The sequence below is a fragment of the Lepisosteus platostomus genome, chromosome 15 (assembly GCF_059453375.1).
Source record: "Lepisosteus platostomus isolate fLepPlt1 chromosome 15, fLepPlt1.hap1, whole genome shotgun sequence".
Classification (NCBI taxonomy): Eukaryota; Metazoa; Chordata; class Actinopteri; order Semionotiformes; family Lepisosteidae; genus Lepisosteus; species Lepisosteus platostomus.
The window spans coordinates 30,001-46,606 of NC_142625.1; the positions used below are offsets into that span (position 1 = coordinate 30,001).

The 16,606-nt window shown below is 62.4% G+C and overlaps 12 non-coding genes across 12 annotated transcripts; all 12 read left to right on the forward strand.

Moving 5' to 3' along the window:
* Positions 1-652: 652 nt before the first annotated feature.
* LOC148647156 (U2 spliceosomal RNA) lies at positions 653-843 on the forward strand. Its single transcript, XR_015927207.1, has one exon. It is a non-coding gene; the product is annotated as a U2 spliceosomal RNA (small nuclear RNA).
* An 869-nt stretch (positions 844-1,712) lies between these two features.
* LOC148647157 (U2 spliceosomal RNA) lies at positions 1,713-1,903 on the forward strand. The gene has a single exon (XR_015927208.1). It is a non-coding gene; the product is annotated as a U2 spliceosomal RNA (small nuclear RNA).
* Positions 1,904-2,772: 869 nt separating this feature from the next.
* LOC148647158 (U2 spliceosomal RNA) lies at positions 2,773-2,963 on the forward strand. Its single transcript, XR_015927209.1, has one exon. It is a non-coding gene; the product is annotated as a U2 spliceosomal RNA (small nuclear RNA).
* Positions 2,964-3,832: 869 nt separating this feature from the next.
* Positions 3,833-4,023, forward strand: LOC148647159 (U2 spliceosomal RNA). Its single transcript, XR_015927210.1, has one exon. It is a non-coding gene; the product is annotated as a U2 spliceosomal RNA (small nuclear RNA).
* Positions 4,024-4,892: 869 nt separating this feature from the next.
* On the forward strand, positions 4,893-5,083 carry LOC148647160 (U2 spliceosomal RNA). The gene has a single exon (XR_015927211.1). It is a non-coding gene; the product is annotated as a U2 spliceosomal RNA (small nuclear RNA).
* Positions 5,084-5,952: 869 nt separating this feature from the next.
* LOC148647161 (U2 spliceosomal RNA) lies at positions 5,953-6,143 on the forward strand. The gene has a single exon (XR_015927212.1). It is a non-coding gene; the product is annotated as a U2 spliceosomal RNA (small nuclear RNA).
* An 869-nt stretch (positions 6,144-7,012) lies between these two features.
* On the forward strand, positions 7,013-7,203 carry LOC148647162 (U2 spliceosomal RNA). The gene has a single exon (XR_015927213.1). It is a non-coding gene; the product is annotated as a U2 spliceosomal RNA (small nuclear RNA).
* Positions 7,204-8,072: 869 nt separating this feature from the next.
* LOC148647163 (U2 spliceosomal RNA) lies at positions 8,073-8,263 on the forward strand. Its single transcript, XR_015927214.1, has one exon. It is a non-coding gene; the product is annotated as a U2 spliceosomal RNA (small nuclear RNA).
* An 869-nt stretch (positions 8,264-9,132) lies between these two features.
* On the forward strand, positions 9,133-9,323 carry LOC148647164 (U2 spliceosomal RNA). Its single transcript, XR_015927215.1, has one exon. It is a non-coding gene; the product is annotated as a U2 spliceosomal RNA (small nuclear RNA).
* Positions 9,324-10,192: 869 nt separating this feature from the next.
* On the forward strand, positions 10,193-10,383 carry LOC148647165 (U2 spliceosomal RNA). The gene has a single exon (XR_015927217.1). It is a non-coding gene; the product is annotated as a U2 spliceosomal RNA (small nuclear RNA).
* An 869-nt stretch (positions 10,384-11,252) lies between these two features.
* LOC148647166 (U2 spliceosomal RNA) lies at positions 11,253-11,443 on the forward strand. The gene has a single exon (XR_015927218.1). It is a non-coding gene; the product is annotated as a U2 spliceosomal RNA (small nuclear RNA).
* Positions 11,444-12,312: 869 nt separating this feature from the next.
* Positions 12,313-12,503, forward strand: LOC148647167 (U2 spliceosomal RNA). Its single transcript, XR_015927219.1, has one exon. It is a non-coding gene; the product is annotated as a U2 spliceosomal RNA (small nuclear RNA).
* The last annotated feature ends 4,103 nt before the right edge of the window (positions 12,504-16,606 follow it).

The following is a 16,606-nucleotide window of genomic DNA, read 5'->3' on the forward strand; positions in this document are numbered from 1 at the left end:
TCTCGACTCTCTGGGCAAGCAGGCCGGCCCCCTTTTCGGCTCCCGTGCGTTTTCCCTCCAAAAAACTTAGGTTTTTCAGCCTTTTCCCAGGGAGGCAGGCGTGGCTTGCTTGCTTGCTTGCTTGCTTGCTTGCTTGTGTGTGTGTCCGTCCCCGTCCCTGCAGGCGGGCCCCTTTCGACAGCTGGGCGTTTTCCCTCCCAAAAACTTAGTATATCCACCTTTTCTTTCTTTTTTTTCGGCAGGCAGGCAGGCAGGCGTGTGTGCGCGCGCGCGCGCGTCCCCGTCCCTCCCTCCCGAGAGAGAGCTGCCCCTTGCCTCTGCCCGCAGGTGCTGGCGCTCGGCTTTCGCTTGCAGCCGGTTGGGCGCAGCTGCTGCCGGTGGGAGGGGCCTAAGCTAAGGAGGCCGGGCGGCTGGCGCCCCCTGCGGCTGCGGTCGTTGTCGGGCCGTTGACAGAAGATCAAAGAGCAGGGCCCCCGCCCGGGACTGGCAGGAAGGCAGGCGGGCAGGCAAGAGAGAGGGGGAGCAGAGTCCCGCGGCAGGCCTCTGGCTGCAGGGAGGCCGGCGGCTGCGCGGGTCCCGGGCTCCAGAGGAGTCGGCCTGCGCCACTGTGCGCCAGCGGAACGCCCGCGCGTCGGTCCGCGCCTTTGTGGGCATCGCTTCTCGGCCTTTTGGCTAAGATCAAGTGTAGTATCTGTTCTTATCAGTTTAATATCTGATACGTCCCCCATCGGGGGACCACATATTAAACGGATTTTTGGAACAGGGAGCTGGATCAGGAGCTTGCTCCGTCCTCTCCACGCATCGGCCCGGTATTGCAGCGCCTCCGGGAGCGGTGCACCACCTTCTCTCAGCGGTGAAAAGACAGACGTAGGTAGGTAGCTAGCTAGCTAGCTAGCTAGCGAGCGAGCGAGCGAGCGAGCGAGCGAGCAAGCAAGCGGAGTGGACTGGAGCTCCTTCTTCTCGGGTCTCGTCCCTCGTCCCTCGTCCATCTGTGTGTCTCTGTGTTCTGTCTCTCTCTCGCCCTCTCGGTTCCCGTGCTCCCTCTGTGCGCTTTCCCGCGTCTCGACTCTCTGGGCAAGCAGGCCGGCCCCCTTTTCGGCTCCCGTGCGTTTTCCCTCCAAAAAACTTAGGTTTTTCAGCCTTTTCCCAGGGAGGCAGGCGTGGCTTGCTTGCTTGCTTGCTTGCTTGCTTGCTTGTGTGTGTGTCCGTCCCCGTCCCTGCAGGCGGGCCCCTTTCGACAGCTGGGCGTTTTCCCTCCCAAAAACTTAGTATATCCACCTTTTCTTTCTTTTTTTTCGGCAGGCAGGCAGGCAGGCGTGTGTGCGCGCGCGCGCGCGTCCCCGTCCCTCCCTCCCGAGAGAGAGCTGCCCCTTGCCTCTGCCCGCAGGTGCTGGCGCTCGGCTTTCGCTTGCAGCCGGTTGGGCGCAGCTGCTGCCGGTGGGAGGGGCCTAAGCTAAGGAGGCCGGGCGGCTGGCGCCCCCTGCGGCTGCGGTCGTTGTCGGGCCGTTGACAGAAGATCAAAGAGCAGGGCCCCCGCCCGGGACTGGCAGGAAGGCAGGCGGGCAGGCAAGAGAGAGGGGGAGCAGAGTCCCGCGGCAGGCCTCTGGCTGCAGGGAGGCCGGCGGCTGCGCGGGTCCCGGGCTCCAGAGGAGTCGGCCTGCGCCACTGTGCGCCAGCGGAACGCCCGCGCGTCGGTCCGCGCCTTTGTGGGCATCGCTTCTCGGCCTTTTGGCTAAGATCAAGTGTAGTATCTGTTCTTATCAGTTTAATATCTGATACGTCCCCCATCGGGGGACCACATATTAAACGGATTTTTGGAACAGGGAGCTGGATCAGGAGCTTGCTCCGTCCTCTCCACGCATCGGCCCGGTATTGCAGCGCCTCCGGGAGCGGTGCACCACCTTCTCTCAGCGGTGAAAAGACAGACGTAGGTAGGTAGCTAGCTAGCTAGCTAGCTAGCGAGCGAGCGAGCGAGCGAGCGAGCGAGCAAGCAAGCGGAGTGGACTGGAGCTCCTTCTTCTCGGGTCTCGTCCCTCGTCCCTCGTCCATCTGTGTGTCTCTGTGTTCTGTCTCTCTCTCGCCCTCTCGGTTCCCGTGCTCCCTCTGTGCGCTTTCCCGCGTCTCGACTCTCTGGGCAAGCAGGCCGGCCCCCTTTTCGGCTCCCGTGCGTTTTCCCTCCAAAAAACTTAGGTTTTTCAGCCTTTTCCCAGGGAGGCAGGCGTGGCTTGCTTGCTTGCTTGCTTGCTTGCTTGCTTGTGTGTGTGTCCGTCCCCGTCCCTGCAGGCGGGCCCCTTTCGACAGCTGGGCGTTTTCCCTCCCAAAAACTTAGTATATCCACCTTTTCTTTCTTTTTTTTCGGCAGGCAGGCAGGCAGGCGTGTGTGCGCGCGCGCGCGCGTCCCCGTCCCTCCCTCCCGAGAGAGAGCTGCCCCTTGCCTCTGCCCGCAGGTGCTGGCGCTCGGCTTTCGCTTGCAGCCGGTTGGGCGCAGCTGCTGCCGGTGGGAGGGGCCTAAGCTAAGGAGGCCGGGCGGCTGGCGCCCCCTGCGGCTGCGGTCGTTGTCGGGCCGTTGACAGAAGATCAAAGAGCAGGGCCCCCGCCCGGGACTGGCAGGAAGGCAGGCGGGCAGGCAAGAGAGAGGGGGAGCAGAGTCCCGCGGCAGGCCTCTGGCTGCAGGGAGGCCGGCGGCTGCGCGGGTCCCGGGCTCCAGAGGAGTCGGCCTGCGCCACTGTGCGCCAGCGGAACGCCCGCGCGTCGGTCCGCGCCTTTGTGGGCATCGCTTCTCGGCCTTTTGGCTAAGATCAAGTGTAGTATCTGTTCTTATCAGTTTAATATCTGATACGTCCCCCATCGGGGGACCACATATTAAACGGATTTTTGGAACAGGGAGCTGGATCAGGAGCTTGCTCCGTCCTCTCCACGCATCGGCCCGGTATTGCAGCGCCTCCGGGAGCGGTGCACCACCTTCTCTCAGCGGTGAAAAGACAGACGTAGGTAGGTAGCTAGCTAGCTAGCTAGCTAGCGAGCGAGCGAGCGAGCGAGCGAGCGAGCAAGCAAGCGGAGTGGACTGGAGCTCCTTCTTCTCGGGTCTCGTCCCTCGTCCCTCGTCCATCTGTGTGTCTCTGTGTTCTGTCTCTCTCTCGCCCTCTCGGTTCCCGTGCTCCCTCTGTGCGCTTTCCCGCGTCTCGACTCTCTGGGCAAGCAGGCCGGCCCCCTTTTCGGCTCCCGTGCGTTTTCCCTCCAAAAAACTTAGGTTTTTCAGCCTTTTCCCAGGGAGGCAGGCGTGGCTTGCTTGCTTGCTTGCTTGCTTGCTTGCTTGTGTGTGTGTCCGTCCCCGTCCCTGCAGGCGGGCCCCTTTCGACAGCTGGGCGTTTTCCCTCCCAAAAACTTAGTATATCCACCTTTTCTTTCTTTTTTTTCGGCAGGCAGGCAGGCAGGCGTGTGTGCGCGCGCGCGCGCGTCCCCGTCCCTCCCTCCCGAGAGAGAGCTGCCCCTTGCCTCTGCCCGCAGGTGCTGGCGCTCGGCTTTCGCTTGCAGCCGGTTGGGCGCAGCTGCTGCCGGTGGGAGGGGCCTAAGCTAAGGAGGCCGGGCGGCTGGCGCCCCCTGCGGCTGCGGTCGTTGTCGGGCCGTTGACAGAAGATCAAAGAGCAGGGCCCCCGCCCGGGACTGGCAGGAAGGCAGGCGGGCAGGCAAGAGAGAGGGGGAGCAGAGTCCCGCGGCAGGCCTCTGGCTGCAGGGAGGCCGGCGGCTGCGCGGGTCCCGGGCTCCAGAGGAGTCGGCCTGCGCCACTGTGCGCCAGCGGAACGCCCGCGCGTCGGTCCGCGCCTTTGTGGGCATCGCTTCTCGGCCTTTTGGCTAAGATCAAGTGTAGTATCTGTTCTTATCAGTTTAATATCTGATACGTCCCCCATCGGGGGACCACATATTAAACGGATTTTTGGAACAGGGAGCTGGATCAGGAGCTTGCTCCGTCCTCTCCACGCATCGGCCCGGTATTGCAGCGCCTCCGGGAGCGGTGCACCACCTTCTCTCAGCGGTGAAAAGACAGACGTAGGTAGGTAGCTAGCTAGCTAGCTAGCTAGCGAGCGAGCGAGCGAGCGAGCGAGCGAGCAAGCAAGCGGAGTGGACTGGAGCTCCTTCTTCTCGGGTCTCGTCCCTCGTCCCTCGTCCATCTGTGTGTCTCTGTGTTCTGTCTCTCTCTCGCCCTCTCGGTTCCCGTGCTCCCTCTGTGCGCTTTCCCGCGTCTCGACTCTCTGGGCAAGCAGGCCGGCCCCCTTTTCGGCTCCCGTGCGTTTTCCCTCCAAAAAACTTAGGTTTTTCAGCCTTTTCCCAGGGAGGCAGGCGTGGCTTGCTTGCTTGCTTGCTTGCTTGCTTGCTTGTGTGTGTGTCCGTCCCCGTCCCTGCAGGCGGGCCCCTTTCGACAGCTGGGCGTTTTCCCTCCCAAAAACTTAGTATATCCACCTTTTCTTTCTTTTTTTTCGGCAGGCAGGCAGGCAGGCGTGTGTGCGCGCGCGCGCGCGTCCCCGTCCCTCCCTCCCGAGAGAGAGCTGCCCCTTGCCTCTGCCCGCAGGTGCTGGCGCTCGGCTTTCGCTTGCAGCCGGTTGGGCGCAGCTGCTGCCGGTGGGAGGGGCCTAAGCTAAGGAGGCCGGGCGGCTGGCGCCCCCTGCGGCTGCGGTCGTTGTCGGGCCGTTGACAGAAGATCAAAGAGCAGGGCCCCCGCCCGGGACTGGCAGGAAGGCAGGCGGGCAGGCAAGAGAGAGGGGGAGCAGAGTCCCGCGGCAGGCCTCTGGCTGCAGGGAGGCCGGCGGCTGCGCGGGTCCCGGGCTCCAGAGGAGTCGGCCTGCGCCACTGTGCGCCAGCGGAACGCCCGCGCGTCGGTCCGCGCCTTTGTGGGCATCGCTTCTCGGCCTTTTGGCTAAGATCAAGTGTAGTATCTGTTCTTATCAGTTTAATATCTGATACGTCCCCCATCGGGGGACCACATATTAAACGGATTTTTGGAACAGGGAGCTGGATCAGGAGCTTGCTCCGTCCTCTCCACGCATCGGCCCGGTATTGCAGCGCCTCCGGGAGCGGTGCACCACCTTCTCTCAGCGGTGAAAAGACAGACGTAGGTAGGTAGCTAGCTAGCTAGCTAGCTAGCGAGCGAGCGAGCGAGCGAGCGAGCGAGCAAGCAAGCGGAGTGGACTGGAGCTCCTTCTTCTCGGGTCTCGTCCCTCGTCCCTCGTCCATCTGTGTGTCTCTGTGTTCTGTCTCTCTCTCGCCCTCTCGGTTCCCGTGCTCCCTCTGTGCGCTTTCCCGCGTCTCGACTCTCTGGGCAAGCAGGCCGGCCCCCTTTTCGGCTCCCGTGCGTTTTCCCTCCAAAAAACTTAGGTTTTTCAGCCTTTTCCCAGGGAGGCAGGCGTGGCTTGCTTGCTTGCTTGCTTGCTTGCTTGCTTGTGTGTGTGTCCGTCCCCGTCCCTGCAGGCGGGCCCCTTTCGACAGCTGGGCGTTTTCCCTCCCAAAAACTTAGTATATCCACCTTTTCTTTCTTTTTTTTCGGCAGGCAGGCAGGCAGGCGTGTGTGCGCGCGCGCGCGCGTCCCCGTCCCTCCCTCCCGAGAGAGAGCTGCCCCTTGCCTCTGCCCGCAGGTGCTGGCGCTCGGCTTTCGCTTGCAGCCGGTTGGGCGCAGCTGCTGCCGGTGGGAGGGGCCTAAGCTAAGGAGGCCGGGCGGCTGGCGCCCCCTGCGGCTGCGGTCGTTGTCGGGCCGTTGACAGAAGATCAAAGAGCAGGGCCCCCGCCCGGGACTGGCAGGAAGGCAGGCGGGCAGGCAAGAGAGAGGGGGAGCAGAGTCCCGCGGCAGGCCTCTGGCTGCAGGGAGGCCGGCGGCTGCGCGGGTCCCGGGCTCCAGAGGAGTCGGCCTGCGCCACTGTGCGCCAGCGGAACGCCCGCGCGTCGGTCCGCGCCTTTGTGGGCATCGCTTCTCGGCCTTTTGGCTAAGATCAAGTGTAGTATCTGTTCTTATCAGTTTAATATCTGATACGTCCCCCATCGGGGGACCACATATTAAACGGATTTTTGGAACAGGGAGCTGGATCAGGAGCTTGCTCCGTCCTCTCCACGCATCGGCCCGGTATTGCAGCGCCTCCGGGAGCGGTGCACCACCTTCTCTCAGCGGTGAAAAGACAGACGTAGGTAGGTAGCTAGCTAGCTAGCTAGCGAGCGAGCGAGCGAGCGAGCGAGCGAGCGAGCAAGCAAGCGGAGTGGACTGGAGCTCCTTCTTCTCGGGTCTCGTCCCTCGTCCCTCGTCCATCTGTGTGTCTCTGTGTTCTGTCTCTCTCTCGCCCTCTCGGTTCCCGTGCTCCCTCTGTGCGCTTTCCCGCGTCTCGACTCTCTGGGCAAGCAGGCCGGCCCCCTTTTCGGCTCCCGTGCGTTTTCCCTCCAAAAAACTTAGGTTTTTCAGCCTTTTCCCAGGGAGGCAGGCGTGGCTTGCTTGCTTGCTTGCTTGCTTGCTTGCTTGTGTGTGTGTCCGTCCCCGTCCCTGCAGGCGGGCCCCTTTCGACAGCTGGGCGTTTTCCCTCCCAAAAACTTAGTATATCCACCTTTTCTTTCTTTTTTTTCGGCAGGCAGGCAGGCAGGCGTGTGTGCGCGCGCGCGCGCGTCCCCGTCCCTCCCTCCCGAGAGAGAGCTGCCCCTTGCCTCTGCCCGCAGGTGCTGGCGCTCGGCTTTCGCTTGCAGCCGGTTGGGCGCAGCTGCTGCCGGTGGGAGGGGCCTAAGCTAAGGAGGCCGGGCGGCTGGCGCCCCCTGCGGCTGCGGTCGTTGTCGGGCCGTTGACAGAAGATCAAAGAGCAGGGCCCCCGCCCGGGACTGGCAGGAAGGCAGGCGGGCAGGCAAGAGAGAGGGGGAGCAGAGTCCCGCGGCAGGCCTCTGGCTGCAGGGAGGCCGGCGGCTGCGCGGGTCCCGGGCTCCAGAGGAGTCGGCCTGCGCCACTGTGCGCCAGCGGAACGCCCGCGCGTCGGTCCGCGCCTTTGTGGGCATCGCTTCTCGGCCTTTTGGCTAAGATCAAGTGTAGTATCTGTTCTTATCAGTTTAATATCTGATACGTCCCCCATCGGGGGACCACATATTAAACGGATTTTTGGAACAGGGAGCTGGATCAGGAGCTTGCTCCGTCCTCTCCACGCATCGGCCCGGTATTGCAGCGCCTCCGGGAGCGGTGCACCACCTTCTCTCAGCGGTGAAAAGACAGACGTAGGTAGGTAGCTAGCTAGCTAGCTAGCTAGCGAGCGAGCGAGCGAGCGAGCGAGCGAGCAAGCAAGCGGAGTGGACTGGAGCTCCTTCTTCTCGGGTCTCGTCCCTCGTCCCTCGTCCATCTGTGTGTCTCTGTGTTCTGTCTCTCTCTCGCCCTCTCGGTTCCCGTGCTCCCTCTGTGCGCTTTCCCGCGTCTCGACTCTCTGGGCAAGCAGGCCGGCCCCCTTTTCGGCTCCCGTGCGTTTTCCCTCCAAAAAACTTAGGTTTTTCAGCCTTTTCCCAGGGAGGCAGGCGTGGCTTGCTTGCTTGCTTGCTTGCTTGCTTGCTTGTGTGTGTGTCCGTCCCCGTCCCTGCAGGCGGGCCCCTTTCGACAGCTGGGCGTTTTCCCTCCCAAAAACTTAGTATATCCACCTTTTCTTTCTTTTTTTTCGGCAGGCAGGCAGGCAGGCGTGTGTGCGCGCGCGCGCGCGTCCCCGTCCCTCCCTCCCGAGAGAGAGCTGCCCCTTGCCTCTGCCCGCAGGTGCTGGCGCTCGGCTTTCGCTTGCAGCCGGTTGGGCGCAGCTGCTGCCGGTGGGAGGGGCCTAAGCTAAGGAGGCCGGGCGGCTGGCGCCCCCTGCGGCTGCGGTCGTTGTCGGGCCGTTGACAGAAGATCAAAGAGCAGGGCCCCCGCCCGGGACTGGCAGGAAGGCAGGCGGGCAGGCAAGAGAGAGGGGGAGCAGAGTCCCGCGGCAGGCCTCTGGCTGCAGGGAGGCCGGCGGCTGCGCGGGTCCCGGGCTCCAGAGGAGTCGGCCTGCGCCACTGTGCGCCAGCGGAACGCCCGCGCGTCGGTCCGCGCCTTTGTGGGCATCGCTTCTCGGCCTTTTGGCTAAGATCAAGTGTAGTATCTGTTCTTATCAGTTTAATATCTGATACGTCCCCCATCGGGGGACCACATATTAAACGGATTTTTGGAACAGGGAGCTGGATCAGGAGCTTGCTCCGTCCTCTCCACGCATCGGCCCGGTATTGCAGCGCCTCCGGGAGCGGTGCACCACCTTCTCTCAGCGGTGAAAAGACAGACGTAGGTAGGTAGCTAGCTAGCTAGCTAGCTAGCGAGCGAGCGAGCGAGCGAGCGAGCGAGCAAGCAAGCGGAGTGGACTGGAGCTCCTTCTTCTCGGGTCTCGTCCCTCGTCCCTCGTCCATCTGTGTGTCTCTGTGTTCTGTCTCTCTCTCGCCCTCTCGGTTCCCGTGCTCCCTCTGTGCGCTTTCCCGCGTCTCGACTCTCTGGGCAAGCAGGCCGGCCCCCTTTTCGGCTCCCGTGCGTTTTCCCTCCAAAAAACTTAGGTTTTTCAGCCTTTTCCCAGGGAGGCAGGCGTGGCTTGCTTGCTTGCTTGCTTGCTTGCTTGCTTGTGTGTGTGTCCGTCCCCGTCCCTGCAGGCGGGCCCCTTTCGACAGCTGGGCGTTTTCCCTCCCAAAAACTTAGTATATCCACCTTTTCTTTCTTTTTTTTCGGCAGGCAGGCAGGCAGGCGTGTGTGCGCGCGCGCGCGCGTCCCCGTCCCTCCCTCCCGAGAGAGAGCTGCCCCTTGCCTCTGCCCGCAGGTGCTGGCGCTCGGCTTTCGCTTGCAGCCGGTTGGGCGCAGCTGCTGCCGGTGGGAGGGGCCTAAGCTAAGGAGGCCGGGCGGCTGGCGCCCCCTGCGGCTGCGGTCGTTGTCGGGCCGTTGACAGAAGATCAAAGAGCAGGGCCCCCGCCCGGGACTGGCAGGAAGGCAGGCGGGCAGGCAAGAGAGAGGGGGAGCAGAGTCCCGCGGCAGGCCTCTGGCTGCAGGGAGGCCGGCGGCTGCGCGGGTCCCGGGCTCCAGAGGAGTCGGCCTGCGCCACTGTGCGCCAGCGGAACGCCCGCGCGTCGGTCCGCGCCTTTGTGGGCATCGCTTCTCGGCCTTTTGGCTAAGATCAAGTGTAGTATCTGTTCTTATCAGTTTAATATCTGATACGTCCCCCATCGGGGGACCACATATTAAACGGATTTTTGGAACAGGGAGCTGGATCAGGAGCTTGCTCCGTCCTCTCCACGCATCGGCCCGGTATTGCAGCGCCTCCGGGAGCGGTGCACCACCTTCTCTCAGCGGTGAAAAGACAGACGTAGGTAGGTAGCTAGCTAGCTAGCTAGCTAGCGAGCGAGCGAGCGAGCGAGCGAGCGAGCAAGCAAGCGGAGTGGACTGGAGCTCCTTCTTCTCGGGTCTCGTCCCTCGTCCCTCGTCCATCTGTGTGTCTCTGTGTTCTGTCTCTCTCTCGCCCTCTCGGTTCCCGTGCTCCCTCTGTGCGCTTTCCCGCGTCTCGACTCTCTGGGCAAGCAGGCCGGCCCCCTTTTCGGCTCCCGTGCGTTTTCCCTCCAAAAAACTTAGGTTTTTCAGCCTTTTCCCAGGGAGGCAGGCGTGGCTTGCTTGCTTGCTTGCTTGCTTGCTTGCTTGTGTGTGTGTCCGTCCCCGTCCCTGCAGGCGGGCCCCTTTCGACAGCTGGGCGTTTTCCCTCCCAAAAACTTAGTATATCCACCTTTTCTTTCTTTTTTTTCGGCAGGCAGGCAGGCAGGCGTGTGTGCGCGCGCGCGCGCGTCCCCGTCCCTCCCTCCCGAGAGAGAGCTGCCCCTTGCCTCTGCCCGCAGGTGCTGGCGCTCGGCTTTCGCTTGCAGCCGGTTGGGCGCAGCTGCTGCCGGTGGGAGGGGCCTAAGCTAAGGAGGCCGGGCGGCTGGCGCCCCCTGCGGCTGCGGTCGTTGTCGGGCCGTTGACAGAAGATCAAAGAGCAGGGCCCCCGCCCGGGACTGGCAGGAAGGCAGGCGGGCAGGCAAGAGAGAGGGGGAGCAGAGTCCCGCGGCAGGCCTCTGGCTGCAGGGAGGCCGGCGGCTGCGCGGGTCCCGGGCTCCAGAGGAGTCGGCCTGCGCCACTGTGCGCCAGCGGAACGCCCGCGCGTCGGTCCGCGCCTTTGTGGGCATCGCTTCTCGGCCTTTTGGCTAAGATCAAGTGTAGTATCTGTTCTTATCAGTTTAATATCTGATACGTCCCCCATCGGGGGACCACATATTAAACGGATTTTTGGAACAGGGAGCTGGATCAGGAGCTTGCTCCGTCCTCTCCACGCATCGGCCCGGTATTGCAGCGCCTCCGGGAGCGGTGCACCACCTTCTCTCAGCGGTGAAAAGACAGACGTAGGTAGGTAGCTAGCTAGCTAGCTAGCTAGCGAGCGAGCGAGCGAGCGAGCGAGCGAGCAAGCAAGCGGAGTGGACTGGAGCTCCTTCTTCTCGGGTCTCGTCCCTCGTCCCTCGTCCATCTGTGTGTCTCTGTGTTCTGTCTCTCTCTCGCCCTCTCGGTTCCCGTGCTCCCTCTGTGCGCTTTCCCGCGTCTCGACTCTCTGGGCAAGCAGGCCGGCCCCCTTTTCGGCTCCCGTGCGTTTTCCCTCCAAAAAACTTAGGTTTTTCAGCCTTTTCCCAGGGAGGCAGGCGTGGCTTGCTTGCTTGCTTGCTTGCTTGCTTGCTTGTGTGTGTGTCCGTCCCCGTCCCTGCAGGCGGGCCCCTTTCGACAGCTGGGCGTTTTCCCTCCCAAAAACTTAGTATATCCACCTTTTCTTTCTTTTTTTTCGGCAGGCAGGCAGGCAGGCGTGTGTGCGCGCGCGCGCGCGTCCCCGTCCCTCCCTCCCGAGAGAGAGCTGCCCCTTGCCTCTGCCCGCAGGTGCTGGCGCTCGGCTTTCGCTTGCAGCCGGTTGGGCGCAGCTGCTGCCGGTGGGAGGGGCCTAAGCTAAGGAGGCCGGGCGGCTGGCGCCCCCTGCGGCTGCGGTCGTTGTCGGGCCGTTGACAGAAGATCAAAGAGCAGGGCCCCCGCCCGGGACTGGCAGGAAGGCAGGCGGGCAGGCAAGAGAGAGGGGGAGCAGAGTCCCGCGGCAGGCCTCTGGCTGCAGGGAGGCCGGCGGCTGCGCGGGTCCCGGGCTCCAGAGGAGTCGGCCTGCGCCACTGTGCGCCAGCGGAACGCCCGCGCGTCGGTCCGCGCCTTTGTGGGCATCGCTTCTCGGCCTTTTGGCTAAGATCAAGTGTAGTATCTGTTCTTATCAGTTTAATATCTGATACGTCCCCCATCGGGGGACCACATATTAAACGGATTTTTGGAACAGGGAGCTGGATCAGGAGCTTGCTCCGTCCTCTCCACGCATCGGCCCGGTATTGCAGCGCCTCCGGGAGCGGTGCACCACCTTCTCTCAGCGGTGAAAAGACAGACGTAGGTAGGTAGCTAGCTAGCTAGCTAGCTAGCGAGCGAGCGAGCGAGCGAGCGAGCGAGCAAGCAAGCGGAGTGGACTGGAGCTCCTTCTTCTCGGGTCTCGTCCCTCGTCCCTCGTCCATCTGTGTGTCTCTGTGTTCTGTCTCTCTCTCGCCCTCTCGGTTCCCGTGCTCCCTCTGTGCGCTTTCCCGCGTCTCGACTCTCTGGGCAAGCAGGCCGGCCCCCTTTTCGGCTCCCGTGCGTTTTCCCTCCAAAAAACTTAGGTTTTTCAGCCTTTTCCCAGGGAGGCAGGCGTGGCTTGCTTGCTTGCTTGCTTGCTTGCTTGCTTGTGTGTGTGTCCGTCCCCGTCCCTGCAGGCGGGCCCCTTTCGACAGCTGGGCGTTTTCCCTCCCAAAAACTTAGTATATCCACCTTTTCTTTCTTTTTTTTCGGCAGGCAGGCAGGCAGGCGTGTGTGCGCGCGCGCGCGCGTCCCCGTCCCTCCCTCCCGAGAGAGAGCTGCCCCTTGCCTCTGCCCGCAGGTGCTGGCGCTCGGCTTTCGCTTGCAGCCGGTTGGGCGCAGCTGCTGCCGGTGGGAGGGGCCTAAGCTAAGGAGGCCGGGCGGCTGGCGCCCCCTGCGGCTGCGGTCGTTGTCGGGCCGTTGACAGAAGATCAAAGAGCAGGGCCCCCGCCCGGGACTGGCAGGAAGGCAGGCGGGCAGGCAAGAGAGAGGGGGAGCAGAGTCCCGCGGCAGGCCTCTGGCTGCAGGGAGGCCGGCGGCTGCGCGGGTCCCGGGCTCCAGAGGAGTCGGCCTGCGCCACTGTGCGCCAGCGGAACGCCCGCGCGTCGGTCCGCGCCTTTGTGGGCATCGCTTCTCGGCCTTTTGGCTAAGATCAAGTGTAGTATCTGTTCTTATCAGTTTAATATCTGATACGTCCCCCATCGGGGGACCACATATTAAACGGATTTTTGGAACAGGGAGCTGGATCAGGAGCTTGCTCCGTCCTCTCCACGCATCGGCCCGGTATTGCAGCGCCTCCGGGAGCGGTGCACCACCTTCTCTCAGCGGTGAAAAGACAGACGTAGGTAGGTAGCTAGCTAGCTAGCTAGCTAGCGAGCGAGCGAGCGAGCGAGCGAGCGAGCAAGCAAGCGGAGTGGACTGGAGCTCCTTCTTCTCGGGTCTCGTCCCTCGTCCCTCGTCCATCTGTGTGTCTCTGTGTTCTGTCTCTCTCTCGCCCTCTCGGTTCCCGTGCTCCCTCTGTGCGCTTTCCCGCGTCTCGACTCTCTGGGCAAGCAGGCCGGCCCCCTTTTCGGCTCCCGTGCGTTTTCCCTCCAAAAAACTTAGGTTTTTCAGCCTTTTCCCAGGGAGGCAGGCGTGGCTTGCTTGCTTGCTTGCTTGCTTGCTTGCTTGTGTGTGTGTCCGTCCCCGTCCCTGCAGGCGGGCCCCTTTCGACAGCTGGGCGTTTTCCCTCCCAAAAACTTAGTATATCCACCTTTTCTTTCTTTTTTTTCGGCAGGCAGGCAGGCAGGCGTGTGTGCGCGCGCGCGCGCGTCCCCGTCCCTCCCTCCCGAGAGAGAGCTGCCCCTTGCCTCTGCCCGCAGGTGCTGGCGCTCGGCTTTCGCTTGCAGCCGGTTGGGCGCAGCTGCTGCCGGTGGGAGGGGCCTAAGCTAAGGAGGCCGGGCGGCTGGCGCCCCCTGCGGCTGCGGTCGTTGTCGGGCCGTTGACAGAAGATCAAAGAGCAGGGCCCCCGCCCGGGACTGGCAGGAAGGCAGGCGGGCAGGCAAGAGAGAGGGGGAGCAGAGTCCCGCGGCAGGCCTCTGGCTGCAGGGAGGCCGGCGGCTGCGCGGGTCCCGGGCTCCAGAGGAGTCGGCCTGCGCCACTGTGCGCCAGCGGAACGCCCGCGCGTCGGTCCGCGCCTTTGTGGGCATCGCTTCTCGGCCTTTTGGCTAAGATCAAGTTCAAGTGGCATGCCCGCAGTTCTTGTCTTGCCAGAGGTCTAGAAGGCGATCGAAGATTCTGAAGAGTGCTTGAGCTGGTATCGCTCTAGGTTGAGCCTAGGGGGTTAAGGCCAAGCAGCAGCTGAGCTGGGTGGAATCCGGCATCAACGTTCTCTCTCTCTGCTCTCTCCTCTCCCCTCCCCCTTTCTCTTGCTCCGCCTCCTTGGCCTCTTGGCTGGAAGTGGGTACACGTGGCCTGCCCGCGGTGCTTGCTTTCTTCCTCGAGACTCGGAAGCGCTATCCGCTCCCTCTCTCTCTCGCTCTCTCTCTCTCTCTCCCTCTCTCTCTGCCTCCTTGGCCTCTTGGCTGGGAGTAGGTACACGTGGCCTGCCCGCGGTGCTTGCTTTCCACCTCGAGACTCGGAAGCGCTATCCGCTCCCTCTCTCTCTCTCTCTCTCTCTCTCCCTCTCTCTCTGCCTCCTTGGCCTCTTGGCTGGGAGTAGGTACACGTGGCCTGCCCGCGGTGCTTGCTTTCCACCTCGAGACAAGGAAGCGCTATCCGCTCCCTCTCTCTCTCTCGCTCTCTCTCTCTCTCTGCCTCCTTGGCCTCTTGGCTGGGAGCAGGTACACGTGGCCTGCCCGCGGTGCTTGCTTTCTTCCTTGAGACCCGGAAGCACTTTCCGCTCTCCTCTCTCTCTCTCCTCCTGCGCCTGCACCTAGCTGGGCTTTGCCCACAAGGACAAAGGCCAGGGCTCCCTCGCTGCTCCTTTTGCTCTCTCTCTTTCCCTCCTTTTTTTCCCTTTTTGTTCCCTTTTTTCTCCCTCAGAGATGGCGGACAAGAGGACTTTGATCCGGTTCCACTGGACAAAAAAGACGGAGCCGATGCCGACTGCTAAGGCCTTTTTCATGACCTTCCTGCGAGGGATCTTGCAGTTGGTGGCCGGCGATCTCTACTGCCTCCAGGACAACAAGGCAGAGAGATACATGGAGGCCTACATGGCCACGGACGCGGCATACGAAAAGGCAACGAGACTGGTCAGGGAGAAAGGTAAGCACCCTGGTTTCTCTGATTTCAGGCCGGAGCCTATGAGGAAGACGAACCAGAGGACCATTACGGTTTGCACGTACAATCCCTATGTACCAGCGGAGCGGGTAACAGCGTACCTAGGGAGGTATGTAACCGTAGTGGGAAAACCGACAGAGGTCAGGGACGAAGGCGTCTGGTACGGCAAACGCCAGTACCGAGTCCTCCTGAAGGAGGACCCAGAGGGCGTTGACGGTTTCCAGCACCCCCCGGCTCGCTTCAACATCGGAGCCGACAGGGGGTACCTCTACTACCCCAGGATGCCGGATTTCTGCAGCAAGTGCAGACGGTCCGGCCACAAAACAAACACATGTGACATCGTCAGATGTCACAACTGCAATGAGGACGGGCACCTGGCAAAAACCTGCCGGGCAGCCAAAAAGTGTGACGGATGCGGCGCCGAGGGACACCTCCTTCGCCAATGCAAGGTAAGCAAACCTTCGTTTGCGCAGGTGGTGGAAGCCGGCAGGCAGAAACCGGTCTCCAGACAAAGGGAGAGGGCTGAGAACAAAGAACCCGCACCTCCCCCGCTGAGACCCGAAACTGCCGAGGCCACACCCCCAGCCGCATCGGTGCCACAAGATGGCCGCCAGGAAGAGGGACAAGATGGCCGACCGGAGGAAGGGCCCTGGATAACTCCCAGCAAAAAGGGAAAGCGCAAGCGGGAGAAGAGACCCAGGGCGGACCCACCTTCGGAAGGACAGAAAAAGAGAGTGGTAAGGGAAAACCGTTTCCTCATCCTAGAGGAAACGGAACTTTCTTCCCTCCAGGCCCAGGAACAACCGGAGGAGGCGCTCCAGGAAATGGAAACCCTCCCCCCCGAGGCCCAGGAAACGGACCCCCCCTCCCCCGAGTCCCACGGACAAAAGGAGGAGGCAGCCCAGGAAGAGGTAACCCCCTCCCACGAGGCCCAGGGACAAAAGGAGGAGGCAGCCCAGGAAGAGGTAACCCCCTCCCCCGAGACCCAGGGACAAAAGGAAGAGGCAGCCCAGGAACTGGAGCCCCCTTCCCTCGAGGCCCAGGAGAAACTGGAGGCCCCCGAAACCCCCCGAGAGAGGGAAGAAAGGAGCCTCCCCGAAGCGGTGGCTGAGAGTATCCTCGAGGACGACGAGGATTATTTTGAAGCCGCCCTGGAGCCCGGACTGATGGTAGGGCTGGACCTGTCCAGCATGTTTTCCTTTCAGTCCCCAGCGAAACCTGGAGGGAGCCCAGTATATTCCCCCCAGGACCCGAACGAGAGGAGTTACATCTAGGCTAAACAGTGCCCAGATGTAGACTCCCAAGTTTCTACTGTAAGTACAGAGAGGAGGTTTACCTTTCACTAGTTTAACCATGACTGTGAAACTAACCTTCTTAACAACTAACGTGAGAGGGCTGAGAGACCCAGTGAAAAGACGGGGAGTCTTTCATGATCTGGCCTCAAAGTCTTTCTCAGTTTGTTTCTTACAGGAGGTCCACCTGAAGGATGAAAGCGACAAGCTGACATTCACCAGGGAATGGACGAAGGGAGAATCATGCTGGAGCGTAGGAGGGGTCCACTCTTCCGGAGTGGGAATCCTCCTCGGGAACCCAGAGATGACGCTGGTTTCCTCCTTCTCGGTGGTGCAGGGCCGGATCCTGGTCGCAGACATCGACTGGAGGGGGCAGAAGTTGAGAGCGATTAACGTCTATGCTCCGACGGAACCCTCTATCCGGAAGGAAGTGTTTGCTGACCTGGCCAGCTGCTGCACCACTAACAGACAGGTGGTGCTCGGCGGGGACTTCAACGTCGACCGGGAGAAGGGGAGCGACGCTAGCTCGGCAGAGCTGGAGTCGCTACTCAAGCAGTTCTCCCTAGTAGACGGCTTCAGACGGTGCCGCCCGAACGACGCCGGACCGACCTGGAAGAACTCCCGGGGAGTGTGCAGCCGCCTGGACTACATCTTCGTGCACACGACCTGCTCCCTGGAGTCGGCGACGGTGTCCCCGGCGTGGTATTCCGACCACGAGCGCTTGACGGTGGTGGCTAACACCAGCCTGCCGGCATTCGGTCGTGGGTACTGGAAGCTGAACCGGGAGATACTGGAGGAAGACGACTTCAGGGCACTGTTCCGGAAAGACTACGCGAGCTGGGGAGACCTGAGAGACGGCTACAGCTCC